The sequence below is a fragment of the Pollachius pollachius genome (genome assembly GCF_949987615.1).
Source record: "Pollachius pollachius genome assembly, chromosome: 8".
NCBI classification, from domain to species: domain Eukaryota; kingdom Metazoa; phylum Chordata; class Actinopteri; order Gadiformes; family Gadidae; genus Pollachius; species Pollachius pollachius.
In genome coordinates this window covers 14,112,661-14,132,660 of record NC_136941.1, presented here as the reverse complement: position 1 = coordinate 14,132,660, position 20,000 = coordinate 14,112,661, and the positions used below count along the sequence as shown (strand labels likewise).

The window sequence follows — 20,000 nt, the reverse complement described above, 5'->3', positions numbered from 1 at the left end:
CTGTCTGATTAATCATTCATGCGGTGCACGGGAGTAACCATCGATAACGTAGGCTATAACCAATCGGTCAGCTTTGTAGAACTTGCCCTGCTCTTTACAAACTGATGCATTCATTTGCTGACTAAAGGAGAATACATGCGCAAATGCCTCTTTGATGTCGTGTAGCTCATTGGATTGGGCGTGTTGCACGTCATCGTCCTTTTAAAACTTTTTAATTAACGTGAACATCTGTGACTTCTGTGAAATCGCCGTGGAACTAATTAACAAAGCCCCCGTCGTTAACTTTAATGTGACAATGCTCAATCATTAATCCGCATATTGTGGCCTTAGGGGCGTGGGTGGCATGGGGTAAAGGCTACAGCACTGCCTGCTGGATTGATTCTGACATCATAAATCATGAACCGACTCTTCATCAGGAACCAAAGAAGTCATTTCAGATCGTTGCTCAGTCTAGTGAAATGGTAAAGATGAGTGTGCGGATGAAATTTATGGTTTCCTTTTCATTTTCCGAACGGTTGCATAACGTGTTACATTCCATCACATGGTCCTCACTATCTTCACTCAACCAAGAATGTTTTGCATTAGTATTTTGAATAGTTTCTGTTGCCTTTGTAAAGTATTCAGTCAACCAGGAGTCTGGTTCAGTATATATACCGGCCTCACCTGTACATCTTACTAGATTTCACTGTGATGGGGTGCCGTGTGTGGGTGTGAGCACAGACCTTTACTGCAGGCTCTGTGCATGTAGATGAATGAAATCCACTTGCAATGCAGTGGGTGTTACCGCCTCCACTGTGCGTGTATGTATAAGTGTGTGTGTGTGTGTGTGTGTGTGTGTGTGTGTGTCTGTGTCTGTGTGTATGTGTGTGTTTGTGTGTAAAAGGGTGGGTGTTTGTGTCCATATATGCATGTGGGTGCGTGAGTGTATAACTATGTATAAATGTGTACAAGAGTGAGTGTGGGTGTTTGTGTTAAGTGTCCAAATGTGTGTGTGTGTGAGCGTGAGTTTGTGTGTGTGTGTGTGTGTGTGTGTGTGTGTGTGTGTGTGTGTGTGAATACATCCCCTCACTACAATCACTGTGTTGACTCCAGCAGGAGGGTCACCCTGGAGGTTGGTCCTCCCCTGCTCAGCGATGCCCTGAACTGAGTCCAGCTTGGGCCGGTCCTAAACAGCGGTCACCATGTCAGTGCACACACACGAGGGCGGGGCGGCGGGCGGGCGGGGCGAGAGTTTACAGTTTATTCATTTGATTCACCACTTGCTCTGTTCTCCTATGATCTGTGTTGGCTAGCAGCACGGAAACCCCCCTTCAGTGTGTTACTCTCCCACCGGCCTCGGCGGGCCGCTGGCACGTTCTCCACCAGCCCCCATTTAGTATTTAGTGGGAGAGATGTTTATAACGAAACGGCCAACTCATCAGGGCTGCACAGCACCCTAGGAGCCGGGTTCCCGAACACGCTTGTGTTCCCGGCCCCCGTGTCGTACACGCAGCCCCCCGTCCCGGTACACATCCTCTTGTGGGGGTGGTGGCTCTGTCTGTATAGTGCACAAAATCCATATTCTGTGCTGTGTGCTCTCCCCGCGCCGAGTTGCACTTGATATTTACGGGAGCCTTCTTCCTGATGTTGCATGTAGTCACCGTGTCATGCGTGTCGGAGGGGTGGCGTGGCGTCCACGGGGCGAACACGAGCAGCGGGGAAGGAGAGGGCTGTTGAACAGTCAGCTGGTCCCCACCAGGCAGAGATTACATCCCTGGTTCTGCTGATTCACCCCAGGGGACAGAAGTTGAGCGGTTGCTCTCATCCCAACATCCCTCCCACCCTCCCTCTCTCTTCCTTCCTCCCATCTCTCTCTCTCTCTCTCTCTCTCTCTCTCTCTCTCTCTCTCTCTCTCTCTCTCTCTCTCCTGCCTCCATCTCTTACAGAGACGAGCAACACGCACTCTGGGGTATACACATATACCTGGACCCAAGTGTGTTTGATCTCTCTCTTTCTCTCTCTCTCTCTCTCTTTCTCTCTCTCTCTCTCTCTTTCTCTCTCTATCAGGAAGAGCAAGAGCAAGTAATGCTCTCTTTCTCTGGCTGTCGCTCCCTGATACTCTCACCCTCTCTCTCTTTCTCTCTCACTCACAATCTCTCTCTCTCTCTCTCTCTTCTATTTCCCTTCTCTCTGCGCCCCCCCTCTATCTATGTGTCTCTATCTATATCTGCGTCACTCTCCCCCCCCCCACACTCCCTATGACTGTTAACACACAGGCAACAAACATACATTTATCTATATATACATATATATATATACCTATACATATGTGTGTGTGTGTGTATTCTGCACACACACACACACACACACACACACACACACACACACACACACACACACACACACACACACACACACACACACACACACACACACTCTCTCTCTTATGTGCCAGACGAAGAGAAGTGTATTGAGTGTTTTGTTAAGGCCTCCACTTGCAGTTTTCTAAACCATTAAATGTTCTGGGGAGTTCAAGCTGAGTTCGTTGTTTGTAGGTCACATGGTATTGCTCATGGACCCGGAAAGATGTCATTGTGCTCGGGAATTGCTGCACGTGTCTTCATATACATTACCCTGGGTTCCTGGGAAGTGTCTATGAAGCGAGGGAATGTGGATGTGCGACATTAGACTGGTCTTTCCCTTGTTAGTGGCTCTCACAATTTTCATGTGTGTGCATTATTTAGCTTTGTGTGTGTGTGCGTGTGTTTGGCTCGTCTTGTGTGTGAGTGTATTGTGGGTTTTTTAATGTATATTTATGAACGTGACATGCAAGTATTTGAGTGCGTCGACTTTTTCTGGATGTATATATTATATTCCATATGTGTGTCTGTGTGTTTGGCTTGTCTTGTGTCTTTTTTTTAATGTATATTTATGAACGTTACATGCAAGTATGTGAGTGCTTCTACTTATTCTGGGCGTGTATTATAATGTGTGGTCCTTCAGAGAGCCTTGTGTCTGGGCTTAGCGTGCTGGACCTCAGCCGGGTGGGCTGGACCCGCAGTATCAGAGCCACGGACCTAGGACCACCACACCAGCAGGCTCAGGGTTCCACAACCCAATGTCTGTCTGACTCGTCTTCAATTATTAACGCTGTGCATAGGGCTAGTACAGAGAGGGGCCAAGTAGGGCGGAAGAATGTATCCACATATTATCTGAAGCGCAAGGTGGTCATGTGCATCTTTTGCAGACGCATAATAAAGAAGGGTAAATTTGACCAAAGTTTGACCAAACACTGTTATAAACTAAGGACTGTATTGCTGCAGAGAGGCCCTGACCTATAAATATGGTTCTCCAGATGTTATAAAAAATGTGCCCCGAACAATTGTCCGTTTTTTCATTAAAGATGAAAATTGTAATGCAAAAATTATCATTCACCCTAATCGTGAATAACTTCTCAATCGTAATATCTGCTGTGATACTCGCAATATGATTGTTTTTTTTACCATAACGGGTAGCGTTAATGTCAATGACAGTTTGCAAAGAACCATATCACACTACTACCAAATCATATAGGTAGTAGTCAGAGCAAGTGCAAGGAAGAATTAAGGACATGTACAGTGATTCATATATAGATAGATATAGATCCACGACGGAAGGAAGGAAGGAAGGAAGGAAGACAGAACAGATGCCTTGTTCAACCACAAAAATACACCAGTCACGTGTCTTCATAGAAAAAGATCAGTCGTTTGATTGGTCTAGGACAGGGCCAGGGAGCATCTATTGCATTTGCAAAATGTATGCTGGGCATAAACATGGGTTTAGATTAAGATGACAATTAGCGAAAACCCCCCCCTTGTAAGAATGTTGCATGTTTGTGTGAAATAAGTAACAGTAAAAAAAACTGATATTACAACATAGAGCAACAGAAAGAGAGTACCTGAGTAACGTCTGTCAAAATGTTCAAAGAACAAGACCAAGCATTTGATTGGCTGTGAGTTGAGAACAGCCTTCAGAAACCCCTCAGCGTCTGTACGATATGTCCCACATTTCTACTTGTTTCCCTCATTGTTGGGGTCTGGATTGTTTGCATGGTATGCAATACACAACACAAATTATGGCTGAAATCTCCGGCATCATCATCAACAGTGCAAGGGCAAACTTAAATAAAAGCTTTGGAAGCATTTGCACACATTTGGGTACATATTTGGGGTACACATCCATCATTATCTTCATCTAAACTGCTTGTGAGAAAAGCCTGAGGATATTTCTCTTCAGGACACAGCAGAGAGACAAAATTATCCCTTTGGGCTTGAAATCTTAATTTAAAGCACTAAGCAACAATGGAAATGATCCCTTACATGTGAGATGCTAAAATGTAACAAGTAGATAGATTCCGTCTCTTCAATCCAGCAGCATTCACACTCAAGGGCTTTTGGAGCTACACTAACAGCTTGGTGTGTAGAATCTGGGGTCACATTATTTTCGCACCCTTGCCAGATGATGAATTCACACACTTGTTAGCACGGGCACTACGTACAAGTGTCCCCTACTGACACACACATACATACTCACACACACAGCCACACACAGACACACAGCCACTCGCATGCACACACACATTCTCTCACCTGATTCTCTATGTATGTATTTTTATCGTTTTAGTGAATTCAAAGGTGGGGTTCACTATTATCTACGTCCATGAGCACAGAATACGGTTTGTATTGTTTTCAAGTTGTTTATACATTTATTTCAGTACTGAATGAGTATTTTGACCTCTTTCCTGCAGTTACATTGAATTACATCCCATAACATTACATCCCTTTCCAATACTTTCCATTAGAGTTGATGTCCCCCAGGAGATAATGTCATTCTACAAGATGGCATCAAAAATTCTATTGCGGTTCAACATAATGTCATTTTCAGTTGACTTCCTGATTTATGTTACCACTGTCATGTATATAATATAATCATAATAATGAGTGCAACCAGTATGGCAGATAACACGTCTGCTCATAATGTTGCTCTCACACATTGATAACAGACTGCAAGACATCTTCCTATTGGACAAGCCAGCCATGTGGACGTGCTACAGAAAGAGAACCAGCCGCCCATGAAACTATTGGCACGTTTTGTTGCCTTGTGGACTAGAAAGTTTCATGAATATTCATTTTTTGTGTAGTTGTCTTTTATTTTTGGCCTAAGAAGTCACTGAAAGCTGAGAATGATTCTCAAAAATGGCGTCCACCTAAAAATACACTCTGAGATTACTTAACATCACAACAGTGCTTTTTGTCCTTGCCTTAATGTCAGTACAATTGCCATGAATTTCTTATATGCAACGGCACGGGGAGAACATCGAGATTGGATTATATGCACGTCTACAGACATAATAGAAAGTACGGTTCTATACACACATGAGTGGCAAACACTGCACATCCACGTCTACCTCCGTCGGTTCCTCTCTTCATTATGACTAAGACATTGTACTATCCGTTTACGATACACATTCATATTCTGCCCATATCTCCTCCAGTCAGAACATGCATCCGGAGGTTGTGTAAGTCTCGCTAAGATAACCTTTAGCACCGCTGGCTGATTCTCCATTCCTCCGGCATACAGTTGTGGGTCAGGCTGGATCAAACTCCCCCCCAGAAGAGCACCAAGGTGCAGTCACAGTTTCTGCGCTGTTGATTTATTCATAGAAGACATTGTTCCAGACAGTTTCTTAACCCATTTTGCGGTTGTGTGTTTAAAGGAGAGATAAAGAATCTATTGGTCGGCCTGGGTCAATCTATTGCTATTGATCATGTACTAAACGAGTAAGCATGGGTGAAGATAATGATTAAGATTCCGTCAGATATACCTACTGGAAGAATACAGAATGTTTGTATCCAATTAGTATCTGTAAAACCCCCCCAATTTATATAGAAGATTAATAATTCTGCAAGTTGCGGATTACATTGATACATTTCCATATTCATGTATTAATAATTTTAAAGCACACTTTTGAAGCAAACACATAAACACATTTAAAAAATACAAACATATAGATGCACATATGGATAAACACAAGCCATATCCGGTCGTGATGTCTGGAAGCGATGGGAGATGCAGGGCGAGTAGAGGGGAGTGCTGTGGTGGAGCCCCCCTAGGGAGGGGCAGATCCTGTATTGATTGGTTTGGTAAGAGAATCCTCGCTCTGTAGTCGCGCTGCTTAATAAGACTTGCTCGAGGGGAGCCCATCATTTCGGCCGGGCTCCACTCCAGAGACGGCACTCAGCCTTTAAGGGGATCATTCACACCAAAACATCAACTGCTACATGATCCGTTTAGACCATGTCATCGCCGGCACTGTTTAACAACCCTTAATGTTGGGAGGAGGTGGGGGGGGGATAAGCTTGATTTGCCTTTGTTAACAGGTCTTTTTATAAACAAACATACATCACCAATGTTGTTATCTGACTGCCTCTTCTTGTCGTCTTGTGTTCTTGCATGGTGCATAGGGGTTGAACATCCTGTGTGCGTGTGTGTGCGTGTGTTTGTCACAGTATATATAGAGATGTGGTTTGTGTTTTGGCACAGGTATATGTGCACCGACAGTGTGCTTGCACTGACAGTATCTTTCTTGTTAAACGTTGAGGGAGGCAATGAGCTATTTTGGGAGGCAGCAGAAAGAGACACAACTAAGGCTGAACGACGGCGTGAGCGTGACATCCTGAGTGTGTTTCACTGCCCTCATTGGATGTACCTGTGCAGGATATTAACCTGAGACAAAACAGCGTACGATAGGAATGGGATTCGATCTTTCCGGATGTGATTGCATTGTGCTAAAGTGACACATGACACTTTAGCCGGCCTTGTGTCATCGCGTGCGGGCAGCAGGAACGTGATATTATTGGTTGGAATAGTGAGCCTGCCAGTGCGGATGAGTTCACATCACTATTAGAAAAACCAAAGAAGATAGATTTTGTAAATTTAAAACAAAATAAGTGACAAACGTATTTCATTTGGCATTGTATAAACGATTGACGATTATGACGAAATGATGTGACATGTTCATTTTATAGTGTATAGTGTATATTTTTCATTAAATTGAATCATCAATATGATGTTAAATTTTTTTGGTGGGATATTGATATTGTAAGTGATCATGATCTCCCCTGTAATAATATTGCTGAATATGGAATTTAATTATTCCGATTCATCTTATTTTTGGCTGCTTTTTGTATCATTAAAACTTTGTTATTTATATATTCACCCCTTCATCAAAAAGCTTTGTTCCTGAGGACGTATCTCCCTTAGCCTGTGACTCTCACACTGTATCTGTCTTTGTCATGCAAATACATTCTCACTCAAACACATTGATGTTCTCTTGTTGTTGTTGTTTCTACTCTTTTGACCCACCGTAAAAACACACATTCACTCTCTTCTTCATAGTTAACCAAGTAGTGAACTATTATCACTGTTGCTATTTAGTAGTTCAGCAGACACTCCAAACACACTTAAACTAAACACTTCCAGACTCAGCTCATTAAGGAGAAGGCAGAGGTGGATTCCTAAAGGACAGACTTCTAGTTTGAGATCAAACCCAGGAGCTTTCAGATAGGACTCCAACACAGCTATCCATCTCCCTCTCCTGTCCCCGGTAGTCCGGTTGCCTTAATGCTTGTGTGCCTTCACTTAGTTCATAAGGCCACCTCTTGTGTCTGTCCGCTGCCATCTGATCAATAGCGGACGCAGGAGTCAGCAGTTGGGCTCTAAAGCGATCTCTGCTAACCCACTTAACAATACCGTGCACCTACACAATTAAAAGAAGGTTCTGCTGTCTATTAACCCGATGACACGGCTGTACAGGAATCAATCCGGTGGCAAACATGCGTATCACAGGAAAGGAGGATGGACCCCTGAATATGTAGCCTTTCTAACTTATGATCGCCTTGTGTAAAATAAGTAAAAATGTTTTGTGACTTTTGCTCGTTTTTTTCTTGAAGTTGCTGTTGTACGCCAGTCTCAGCTCTTTTATGTGGTGGCAAGGTTTCATCTCTGTGGACTTCCTCTTATTTGCATGAACATCGGAATCAGTATAGCGTAGCACTTCAGCAGGCTTGAATCAGTCATCAGTGACTGGTGTTGTGTGAATGCGATGGGTGAGGTATCAGTGTATGAGAGCAAGGAGCCCGTCGGAAGGCCTATAGGAGGTGTGGCCACTCAGAGAAATTGCATCAAAAGCTAGAATGATAATTCATCTAAACAGAGGAGCTCGGATCCTCCATTAAAAGGAATCCACATGTGTGTTCTCTCTCTCTCTTGCTCTTTCTCTCTCGCTCTCTCCCTCCTCGCTCTTACTCTCTTGCTCTCTCGCTCTCTCCCCCTCGCTCTCGCTCTCTCTCTGGCTCTCTCTTGTGCTCTTTCTCTCTACACTCATTTACACTCTCTTCCCTACTTTCTCTCTCTCGATTTCTCTCTCTCTCTCTCATCTCCATCCTCTCCCCCCCATGGTTGTGTGAAGGACTGCCAGAAGGAGAGAGAGAGAGAGAGAGAGAGAGAGAGAGAGAGAGAGAGAGAGAGAGAGAGAGAGAGAGAGAGAGAGAGAGAGAGAGAGAGAGAGAGAGAGAGAGAGAGAGAGAGAGAGAGAGAGAGATATGGAGTGAGCGCGTATGTGGGTTAACGTCTCTGAATTCACCTGGGGTAATGGCTTTTCCATAAGCCCGCCATTGTTGAGGTTGACCCGGCTTTTAAGAGGGGAATCAAATCGATGGCTTCACTCTGTAGGGCCAGGCGGTGCCGCCGAGCCAGTGCCGGTCTGCGCCGCCACGATAAGCTCTCGGCTCAACGGGCACCAACCACTCTGGAAATAGAACCTCCCGTCGCATTAGACACAGGTTCCCCAGCAGCCCTCTGAGGCAGGTGTTAAACGCGAGGCCACGCAAAAAATTGTTTGTGTGTGTGTCAGTGTTGGGGTGTTCGGGTTCTGATTTTTGGTTGAGGTTCCGGTGCTTGGTACTTAGCATTTGAGGTTTTCACTCCCTCATGTACTGTCGCTCAGATGCACGACCGTACTCGTCTGCTTCCTCTTCCTTTCCGGCAAGTCTGGGGCGTTTGCAGCGGCCCACCCGCGCAGTCGATGCAAGCTGAGCGTCAGCGCTGCTTGTGCATGTATGGTTTGCTCATCAGGATGTCTGCGACTGCTTCTGCAAGCTAGCAGTTGTGAGTGTGACTCACCCTGGAACCGGGAGGTGTGCTACAGCTTCCTGCACTGACATACACTATGCACTCGTCTTCACAGCGCACCCCCTGTGTCTCTCCCGCTCAGTGTCTCGCTCTTTTCCTCTCTCGCTCACTCACTCTCTCTTGCTCTCAATGTCTTCCTCTCTATTTTGCGGCCTCTTGCTTGTTCCTTCTCTCGCTCTCTTGTGCACTCTCTCTCTCTACATTCTGTCCTACTCAATCTCTTTCCTGCTCTCTCTATCCCTTGTGCTCCCTCTCTCTCTCTCTCTCTCTCTCTCTCTCTCTCTCTCTTTCTCCCTGTCTCTCTGTATATGCATACATTGCTTGCTCACAGACACAAAGAAACACACAGATCACCAGCCTGGGGGATGGATGTGTGTTGTATGTAAAGTGCTGACATGAGAGGGCTGGGATCACATCAAGTGCTGGCCGCCCGATCCCATATGAAACCCCTGGGGAACGCTTTGGTTCGTCCATAGCTCCTCCCCGGTTTACAGATTAAGGTGTGTAGGGGGTGTAGGACGATCTGTGTGTGTGTGTGTGTGTGTGTGTGTGTGTGTGTGTGTGTGTGTGTGTGTGTGTGTGTGTGAGTGTGAGTGGGCCTTTTTTGCAGAGGCCATTGCTGATGAAAAGAGCCACTAAGGCCTACTGTGTCTCACAGTGAAGGAATGGCACTCACTGTTAACATGTATCACTGGTGCATATGCCTGGTTGTTTGACCTCAGGGAAATAAGGCCAGCAGCACACTCGAATGGGCCGCTGTTGACACTTTCCAGCCTCCCAGGTGCTAGGAAAGGCTTACGGCTCAACTGTAAAAAGGAAATAGGGCCGTCCAATGTGGATTAACGCAGTTTTCCTGTCCATTGTGGGGGACAGCGATGTGGTAATGTTGATCTTTGTATACCCTTCTAACATACTAATTAAGTTAACATCATTTAATTGCCAGCTATAAATGCAGTTCTAATTTGAATCTGTGTTTTTTCTGATCTCCAGGCTTTCTATTTAATTACCTAAGTTTGCGTCACTAAAGTAAAGGAAACCAGAAATGGGCTTCCTGATCAACAGCTTAGCCTTGTGTAAGCACTGCTCAGTGACATTTGTATGAAGTATTAAGATAATACTGTGTTTATTTTTCCTTACACTTTTTGTTTGGTTAATTTCATACATTTGCAAAAACTGTTTAGTATTCGTTGGCTGGATAATGATCTTCACTGGAGCGGTCTCTGTTTTAATATGCAGATTGCATCAGCAGTGACGAGGTTCACTGTTAAATTGGAGTGCAACCATGCACTGTTTGCCTCCTTTTTTTTTGGACACGGCAAAGGATTAAGAGTTTAGAGCCAGACTCTCTAGTGATTTTGGTTGTATTCCCCGGTGCCCGCTCCATTAGTGGAATCAGATGGCGGGTGCAGAGCTAGAGGACCCCCCCGGCTGACCTGCCTCTGGCCTCTAGTGACCGCAGCACTGGGGTCAATAAAGACCACCGTCATAAAGGAGGAAGTTGCCCAATAGTAATTAGAAGACCAGCCCAATATTGAGCATCACAACATCATATCTGAGTTAGAAGACTACCTTGTGGCCACAAGCCTTCGACGACATGTGCCGTCATATTTCCCTCACAAATATTTCATTTTTTGCTGTTGAAACCTATTTAATCCAATATATGGTTCAGATCATGCTTTCTTGTATGCATGAGGTTAAAATGTTTATTGTAATATTTAATTTTGCAGAAGCTAAAGAGCTAATAATGCAATGCAATCCATGTATGAACATTTCTCTATGATGAGGATTGCTGGATGAAACGATAGTGAACCAAATGGCATATCTTCTTCTTTTTACTGTGCTCTTGGACTCCACCTCCCATGGTCTATGTCTTCCTCGTGTGGCAAGGCTGCACAGTTCCTCCCTGGGCAGGCCATTGTCCTGCTGTGCCGCATGTCTGCGGTCCTACCCGAGTGATCGCCTGGCACGCGGAGCCCACGCGTAGGCACACACACACACTCAGACACACACGTACACAGGCACTCAGCTGGGGCCACACCCACTCCTGTCTCTTATTGAGGTAAAGTGAGTGCAGCAGGCAGTTATGAATAATTGAGTTTTCTGGCTCTGTACAGAAATAGCAATCTCCCCATACAAGTGTGAAAACACGACTCACTACTGGGAACCGGTGGGCACACTCACACACAAACAGACATAAACACACACACTTTCCATTTTGTAATAAATCTGCATAAAATCTCCACCGGTCTAAAGGTTTAGGTTTTTTGGGTGGGTGTGTGTGTGTTTGCAATGGCTGCTCACTTATATGTGTATGAGTGCTTTTCCGACCTATATTGCACACGGCTCTTATCATTAAGTCATCGGCCCCACTGAGAGGATGTGTGAGGGCTATTTTTAGCCCCCAGCTGGACCACGCTTATTTAGATTATCATCGTTGTTGTCCACTTTTCTTCTCTTTCTTCCTGAGATCTCGCAGAAGGCCGAGCGGCCTTACGTCGGCTTAATTTGAATCGAGGATGTATCATACATAAATACATATCTAGTTATATATAGATATACATATTCCCCAGTGTTGAAGAACTCCCTAGGGAGCCAGCACAGCGATCTGTCTTGAGAAAAAATGACAAAGCTGAAGGAGCAGAATCAGTGGGAAAGTGATAAATAAGGGCGAATCTGACAGCCAGACCCCGGGAGCGGTGGCGTGCGGAGAGTGCCCCAACGCAGAGCGTCACGGCCGCCGCCGCCGCCCCGTGACAGCAGAACCGGTGCTGAATTAGTTTGCTTTTGTTGCGGCCCGACGGAGGGTATGATCACGCCGTCAAGTGTCACTGTGTGCCCCAGGACGGTGTCTCGTACCACACGGGACGGAGATGCGACCGCATCGTGCGACATTGTGAAAGGGCGCATTGTAGATGTGTACGGTAAGGTGTGTGTGTGTGTGTGTGTGTGTGTGTGTGTGTGTGTGTGTGTGTGTGTGTGTGTGTGTGTGTGTGTGTGTGTGTGTGTGTGTGTGTGTGTGTGTGTGTGTGTGTCATTTGTTAAATGGTAAGGAGAGGTGAGAGGAGAGCCAGCCAGCCACGGACAGCTGTCGGTTTCTGGGAGCTCAGAGCCCCGCGCTGTGTGGGACAGATTAAACAGAAATCCGACTGATCCAACGCACGCACACACACACACACACACACACACACACACACACACACACACACACACACACACACAGTCTCTCCCTCTCTCACACACACACGCGCGCGCGCACACACACACACACACAGTCTCTCCCTCTCACACACACACACACACACACACCTGCAGGTTTCTTTGTGGGGCTCCTGCGTATGTGCGTGTGTGTGGTCCAGTTTGGGGCGGGACAGGACAGTGTCCCGGGCCATTCAGCCTCTCTGGACAGACATCAGTTCTCACAGCTGACGAGGCTGGTGGTGGTGGTCATGAACGTAGGAGGAGATGGAGGAAGAGGAAGAGAGGAGCAGCCTTGACAAGTAGGGGGGGAGTTAATATGGGTCAGCTCAGCAGGGAATCCACTTCGTTCAATGGCTCCCGCTGCCGTCACCCGTTGTGATTGGCCAGCAAAATGCTCACGGTGACAAAGCAGGAAGCTAGAGACATGCAGCGAGGAAAGAACCAAGTTATTGCAAAAGTCACATTGTTAAAGTCATTGCTTGTGTGTGTATGCAGGCACACTTTTGAAGAGACAGGACAGAGAGAGAGAGAGCGAGAGAGAGAGAGAGGGACAGAGAGAGAGGCATCTTCCATTTAGCATTGACATAAATTTAGATTTCAATATTCCCTAAACTATATCATCGTTATTGTATTCAACATAGCGGATATTGTAATACATATATCCCCCATGAATAATGGATTATTCACAACCTTGAATATTCCACCATGTCACGCAGCTATGGTATAGTTGACCTGGATGGCTGTGTCTGCATATTCCCTCTCTGGGCGTGTCAGAGATGTGCAGCAAGCCAGACCTTGGTTGCCCTCCGCGGCTCGTCTGAGTCTCTTCTCTGAGTCGGCAGGGTCAAGTCTCTTTGAGGGGGGGGAAATCGCTGCTAATCTGCTGTTTGCAGACACTGCCAAAGCTGAGCGGGGAACCAAAAAAAAGAACACAAAAAAATCGCAGGGCACCAAATCTCCTTGGATCGCTCGCAATCCTGTTTAGATGTTTTGCTACATCGCAGCAGAGCGCTGAAAGATTGTTTGAGTTGTTCTTTTGCCTTCTTTTGTTTGTTCCTTTTTGTGTGTCTTTCTCTCTCTCTCTCTCTCTCTCTCTCTCTCTCTCTCTCTCTCTCTCTCTCTCTCTCTCTCTCTCTCTCTCTCTCTCTCTCTCTCTCTCTCTCTCTCTTCTCTCTCCCCCCTCTCTCTCTCTTTCACAGTTTTTTCCCAGTGCCGGCTGTGGGGAATACTGAGGGTTCTTCCAAATTGGCACGCAGATGAATAATGCATCTAAAGCAGAGACGCCCGGCTCTTGGTATATCTGTCTGTCACACCCTCTGTGTGTTTGTATGTGTGTGTGTGTGTGTGTGCGTGCCTCTGTGTCACATCACTTGCGTTCAATGAAGAGAGGAGTTTGACTACAGAGATGCTGGTGACACACAGTCGCACACCTTCGTCTTCACACAGCTCTCCGGCGCAGAGTCATTAGCTCTGCTCCTAGTGGGTGGAAATGAGTCGCCGGCGGCATAGAGACGCGCGCGCCACCTTAGCATTGTAGCTGGTAACTTGCAGAATGCCGCGCGCTGCCACCGCCATGTTACGGAGTGCTGCTTGTTGATTGGTCGTGCCAAAGAGTGTGCATGCATAATGCATTTGAAGGATTTGGATTTGATTTGATACTCTATTTATTCAACGCTTTGATTTTTATTCAGTGCTTCTGTGTGTGTGTGTGTGTTTGTGTGTGGTGCGCACATGCATTTGATGGTGTGTACGCATGGGATGCGTGTGTGTGTGTGTGTGTCGTGTATGTGTGTGTGTATCTGAGATGAAGTGCAAATGTGGGCGTGTATGGTGTGTGTGTGTGTGTGTGTGTGTGTGTGTGTGTGTGTGTGTGTGTGTGTGTGTGTGTGTGCATCATATCAGCGTATGGGCAGTGGATACTTCTTAGTGCACGTTGTTATTCCCAAACTGCCATGTTGTAAAAAAAAATGCTGTGCCGTCTGGAACAAGAAGCTAGCTGTAGCACCATCATTAAAGTAATGAGCAGCAAGTTAGCGCAGAACTCAACCATAAACAGAGGAACGGGTTGGTAAGAGAGAATATGAGCGAGAGGCAGCAGAGAGGAAGACATGAAAGAGTTGGACCAGAAAATACTGGAGAAGGAGAGAGACGGAGAGGCAGAAGGGAGACAAGGGGAAAAGATTGAGAGAAAATGAGAGCAAGAGAGCAAGAGTTGCTTAATCCCTTCTATTGAATCCTATTAAATCCTGAATGTTGCTTCCGACTCTTTCTGGTTAATTAAGGTGACTCAACTGAGAAGGAAGAAAGGGTGCTGGCTTTGCTGGTGTGTGGGATCAGCACATTAAGTGTTGTATACGTGGCTTGTGTCGGCACTTTGAACACTTTGAAGAGGGAGAAGACCAGCACAAACCGGGGCTCTGTACTCCTTCACTCGCATGGTCACCAGCCTAATCCTAAAAACCTTGCACACTGTGGATACACACACACACATACAGACACACACACACACACACATACAGCGACACACACACACATACCGACACACACATATATACACTGACACACACACATAAAGACACACAAGCACGTACACGGACACACACTCGTACAGACACCCCCTGCCCCACACACGCACACACACACACACACACACACACACACACACACACACACACACACACACACACACACACACACACACACACACACACACACACACACACACACACACACACTAACACAAAAACACAATGTTAAAGGGTTTTGAAGTTTTCTCAAAAAGTCCCAAAAAATAACACACACATATCACATCCATAACAGCACCCTCCCCCTCCCCCCAATTCGCCCTCTCCGTCAGTAGCTTCACTTACAGCCGCTCAACCTGTGGCGTGGCGGCATGTTGTCAGAGGGTTTCCAGGGCTGCAGAACCCAGCCCTGCGACACCGGCTGATGCAAGACGGTGAAACGGAGCAGTGAGTGGTGCACTGAGACAAGGCGGGCCAGCCGGCTTCTGAGGGCGTCAGAGCCCCCGGGGTCAGGTCAGGGAGGCGCTCTGAACAAACACAAGGGGCTCCCCGACGCCGTCTCAGACGAGCAGCGCAGCGCCGCTCTGTCTTCACATCCTTCCCTTTGTTGAGCCGTTTGAGATCGACGCTGTTTTTAACCAGGAAAGTAGGCTAACATCGCGGACGTTGTTGGTTCAGTTGCATCAGGAAACGTTGGGGTCCCCCAGCTGACTTAATCTACCCATTTTTTTATTAAACCTTGAAGGTGGTTGTGTTCAAACAAGCAAGCATATTATGGGCATGTTTGTTTTTAAAAGATACAAAGAAGAAACTTTGTTTTTAAGTCTCCAACGATATGGGAGGTGTGTGTGTGTGTTTGTGTGTGTGTGTGTGTGTTGGGTTCGCCTATGGGACTAAAAACAAACAGAATGAGCTAGCTTTAAAAATTTAAAATGTACCCCGTGTTCTTTAGTCTCTTTGAAATTTGGATGTGTCATATCCCCAAAAGATCATCATACAGCCTTACATAACATAACGTTATACAACCAACCAATGTTGCAAAGAGTTCTGAGCGGGTGTGCGATTTCCTAGTCATTCGACTTTTTGTAAAAAAAATTGATGATCAAGGACAAAAGTTGAGCATGAATAAAATAAATAGCCATAGTGGACACTATTCAGCTCATCTGTGGTTTTCTACGAGCCTGGCCAGGGTCGGCTCCGGTCAGACGATGGGCCCCAGGCTCAATATTTGAAGTGGTATTGGATATCATTATCCATGGTACTGGAGTGTGTTTACGGATGTAGCGGCGCAGTTTAGAGATGGCGGGTCACTGCCACCGGCCCAAGAGGTCTGGATGCTAGTTCTGTAGTGCAATGTGCTGCGCTCCGTCCATTCTCCTCCCCACCACCTCTCTGTCTTCTTTATATATATATATATATATATATATATATATATATATATATATATATATATATATATATATATATTTATATATCTCTCTTCCCCTCTCTCAATCGTCTCCTTCATCTTCCCATCAGTCAGTGTTGTTATGCACGGGCCAACGTGGTGCATTCCCATGGGCAGAGATTAGGGCGGACAAGATGTGATTTTTTTTTTTTAACCTCTGGGCTGTAATGTACCGTGGGCTACGGCCTCAGATCAACTTACCCTGACAACGCTCTGAAGACACGTGCATGTCCTCTTCTCTCTTTCATCTTTCCTCCTCTCCCCCCCTCCGCCACGCTCCCTTTCTCTCGCTGGCTATCCTGCTTACAGTCTGTCTGTTTCCTCTATTTTATCGCTTTCTTAATCTGCCCAACTCTTGCCAGCTTTGTTTTTCCACGCCGTCTCGTCTTATCTCCACTTCTTCCCGCTATCTGAGATTGTGTGTGCGCTGCTGCAAAATGTCCACACTGCGTGATGAACTGGTTTTCAGGTGACGCTGTGGAGGGAGAACAGACAACTGTTTAATCGAATCTCAGTAGGCCAACACTATGGACTGACGGATGGAGGGGGGTGTGTCAAAGCGCGCGCACACACTGATGTGACGCACACACACACACACACACACTTCACAAACATACGTCACACACATGTCTATGCATGTAAACATACATGCATAAAGCATAGGGTTGTCACATTGCGCGCGCACACACACACACACACACACACACACACACACACACACACACACACACACACACACACACACACACACACACACACACACACACACACACACACACACACACACAATCACACGCAACTCTTGGTATTTCAGTCATCATTGTTTATGGGCTATGTGTGTATTTATAGTGTTCTGAGCGATTTTCTTCTAGTAGCCTATTACTGCTTACTATTTTGTGGTTCCCAACATTTGGTGTAATAATGCCAGTTCTCTCAACACTCCATGGTTGACATAGCAACACAAAACGTCTCCTTTGCTTAAAGTCCTGTTCTGTATAGTGGATCCCCTATGCCATGTGAAATGATCTAGGTGAAGAAGAAGAAAGAGAAACTGGTTCCATTTTGTTCCATTTTGTCCAGGTCCTCTACTCTGGCACAGCAGGAGCAGTGTAGAAACCGTTGTAATTGTAGCTGTCCTGTGTAAGCTCCTTAATGAAAAGATGCTGTTCTGTGGCTTCTGTGAATCACTTCTAAGAGCAGCTAAAGCCTTCCTACTTTTTAGAGGTATTCTGTTTGGCGATGTCTAGGGTTTAGTTTTTAGCATCATACTTTAATATTTTTTGTATAGTAACGTACTGCCTGTATTCAAAATGTGTGTTCCTGTGTGTGGGCTCATGTGCACATGTGTGTGTATTTGTGTGTGTGTGTGTGTGTGTGTGTGTGTGTGTGTGTGTGTGTGTGTGTGTGTGTGTGTGTGTAGCTGGTGGGAGTGTGCAAGGCAGGTTGCAGCAGTGCAAACTACTAAAGGGGGGACTATTTCCAATGTCTGTCTGAGATCAAACAGAGTGCACACACGCACACACTCACACTTGCACCCTAACACACACACACACACACACACACACACACACACACACACACCGATAGCACTGCACGGCTCTGTTACATGCATCCTCCCCCATAGCGTTCTGCTCAGCTCTCTTTCTTCTGCTTTTAATTTGACCTCATTATCTTCATATCTGCCAGAGTTATCGGCAGGCAGCAGGCTTATTGTTAGCAATCGTGGTGGAGGCAACAGGAGCACCAGCAGTAAGGCAGGTTGGTGTGAAGGCTATGGTTGCAGTGGGAGGAGTGGAGGCAGTGTGGAAATAAAAAAAACATTTTGGATAGGACCACCAACGTCGTTTTTAAAAATGAGGACAGCTCAGGAAAACGTTGACCAAAATTCATTGTTTGCCTCATGGCAGCATTGCTAAGGTATCTATTCGTATTTGTGTTATGGCCATACAGGTTGTCTGGGTTTGCATTTCCCCTTCCTAGCGTTTAGCTGTAACCACAATCCTCCATATTCTATCCTCCATACATATCCCTCCTCTGAATATTTCAGTGTGTAGAGAAATAGTTGTCTCATGACCTCCTTCTCATCCACCCAATCCCTCTTTTCTTATGCCTCCTCTCCTCCTCCTCCTCTGCAACATCCTCCCAGTCTTCCCCAGCAGTTACCCCCTCTCTCTCGCTCTCCTGCTCGCTCTCTGTCTCTCTTTCTCTCTCTCTCTCTCTCTCCCTCTCTCTCTCCCTCTCTCTCTCTCTCTGTCTCTCTTTCTCTCTCTCTCTATCGCTCTTTCTCTCTCTCATCTTCCTGACATCATGCACTTTCTCTCGTCGCAGTCGTTCCCTCCCTCCTCCCTCTTCTCTTTTCGGTTATCCCCCAACCTCCCTCCCTCCACCCTCCCCCCCCTAAACTCCCCCCGGTCTCCGCTGGAGTGGGAGCGCTTTATTTTTCTCACCATCACTCCATGCATCCCATGTTTTTTTCCCCCCTCTTTCTTCCATGTTGCTCTCGCTCCTTTTGGCTGTCGTCTCCCCCTACTCCCCTTCTGTCTGTTTTTCACCCCCCCACCCTACTGTCGTTTCTTCCTCCCGCTCTGTGTTCTCCCTCCTCAGCCTTCCCTTCAGGCTTCCCCCGTCTCTTTCATTCTCCAGGTTACATTCTCTTTCCTCCCCACACAGCATTAGTCTGCCTGCTTGTTTCCCCATCCTGTCTGTCGATCATTCTGTCTGTCTGTGTGTGCGTGTGCATCCGTCTGTCTGATCCTTACAGGGGTGTGTGATGGAGTGGAGGGCCGCTGTGCTGCTGCAAATCCATTGGTTGTGCCTCGTCTACCGTTTCTGCAGGGTCAGGCAGAGAGAGATTGGGAGAGAGAGAGAGAGGGAGGGAGAGGAAGAGAGAGAGAGAGTGAGAGAGAGAGACAGAGAGAGACGGAGAGAGAGAGAGAGAGGGAGAGGGGGAGAGAGAGGGAGAGGGGGAGAGAGAGAGAGAGTAGGGAAGAGATAGAGTAGGAATGAGTATAGAGAGAAGGAGCACAAGAGAGAGAGAGAAGAAAAGACAGAAAGAAAGAGTGTGGGGATGAAGAGAGAGATGTGGTGGGTGGGTATCATGAGGATGGGAGTCAGAGAGGCAACAAAGAAAAGAGGACAAGAAAAAAAAGGACTCACAGTTTTATCTCTAAGAAACAGAAAGCTACAGCCAGATCCTCTGGTGGTGTATTCCAATTCATCTCTCTCTCTCTCTCTCTCTCTCTCTCTCTCTCTCTCTCTCTCTCTCTCTCTCTCTCTCTCTCTCTCTCTCTCTCCCCCAAATTAACACATTCAAGCCCCTCTCTTTGCATTTCCCTCCATGCTCTTTTGTCAGTCTGTAAACCTGGCGCTCTCCGTTTACACTAATCCAATGCTCTTGTTATTTTGGGTTTCCTTTCTGTTTTTTCTGAAGTAGTAATCAATGATTGTATGGCATCAGCGCTTGCTAACGGCCAATCAAGCATCCTTATTTCGGTCATGTGCTGACTTCTATCGGAAATATAATACAATACGATTTACATTAATTCAAGCATAGCGCACAGAATTTGCAATTTTTTGTCATTGCCTGCTACACACTAGTTCTTTCTCATGCATGTTTAAGT

The 20,000-nt window shown here is 46.2% G+C and overlaps 1 protein-coding gene across 4 annotated transcripts in view; it reads left to right on the top strand.

Annotated features, from left to right (window-relative positions):
• Positions 1 to 20,000, top strand: part of LOC307079747 (uncharacterized protein) — a 32,545-nt gene that overhangs the window by 521 nt on the left and 12,024 nt on the right. The gene's annotated exons all lie outside the window — the stretch shown is intronic.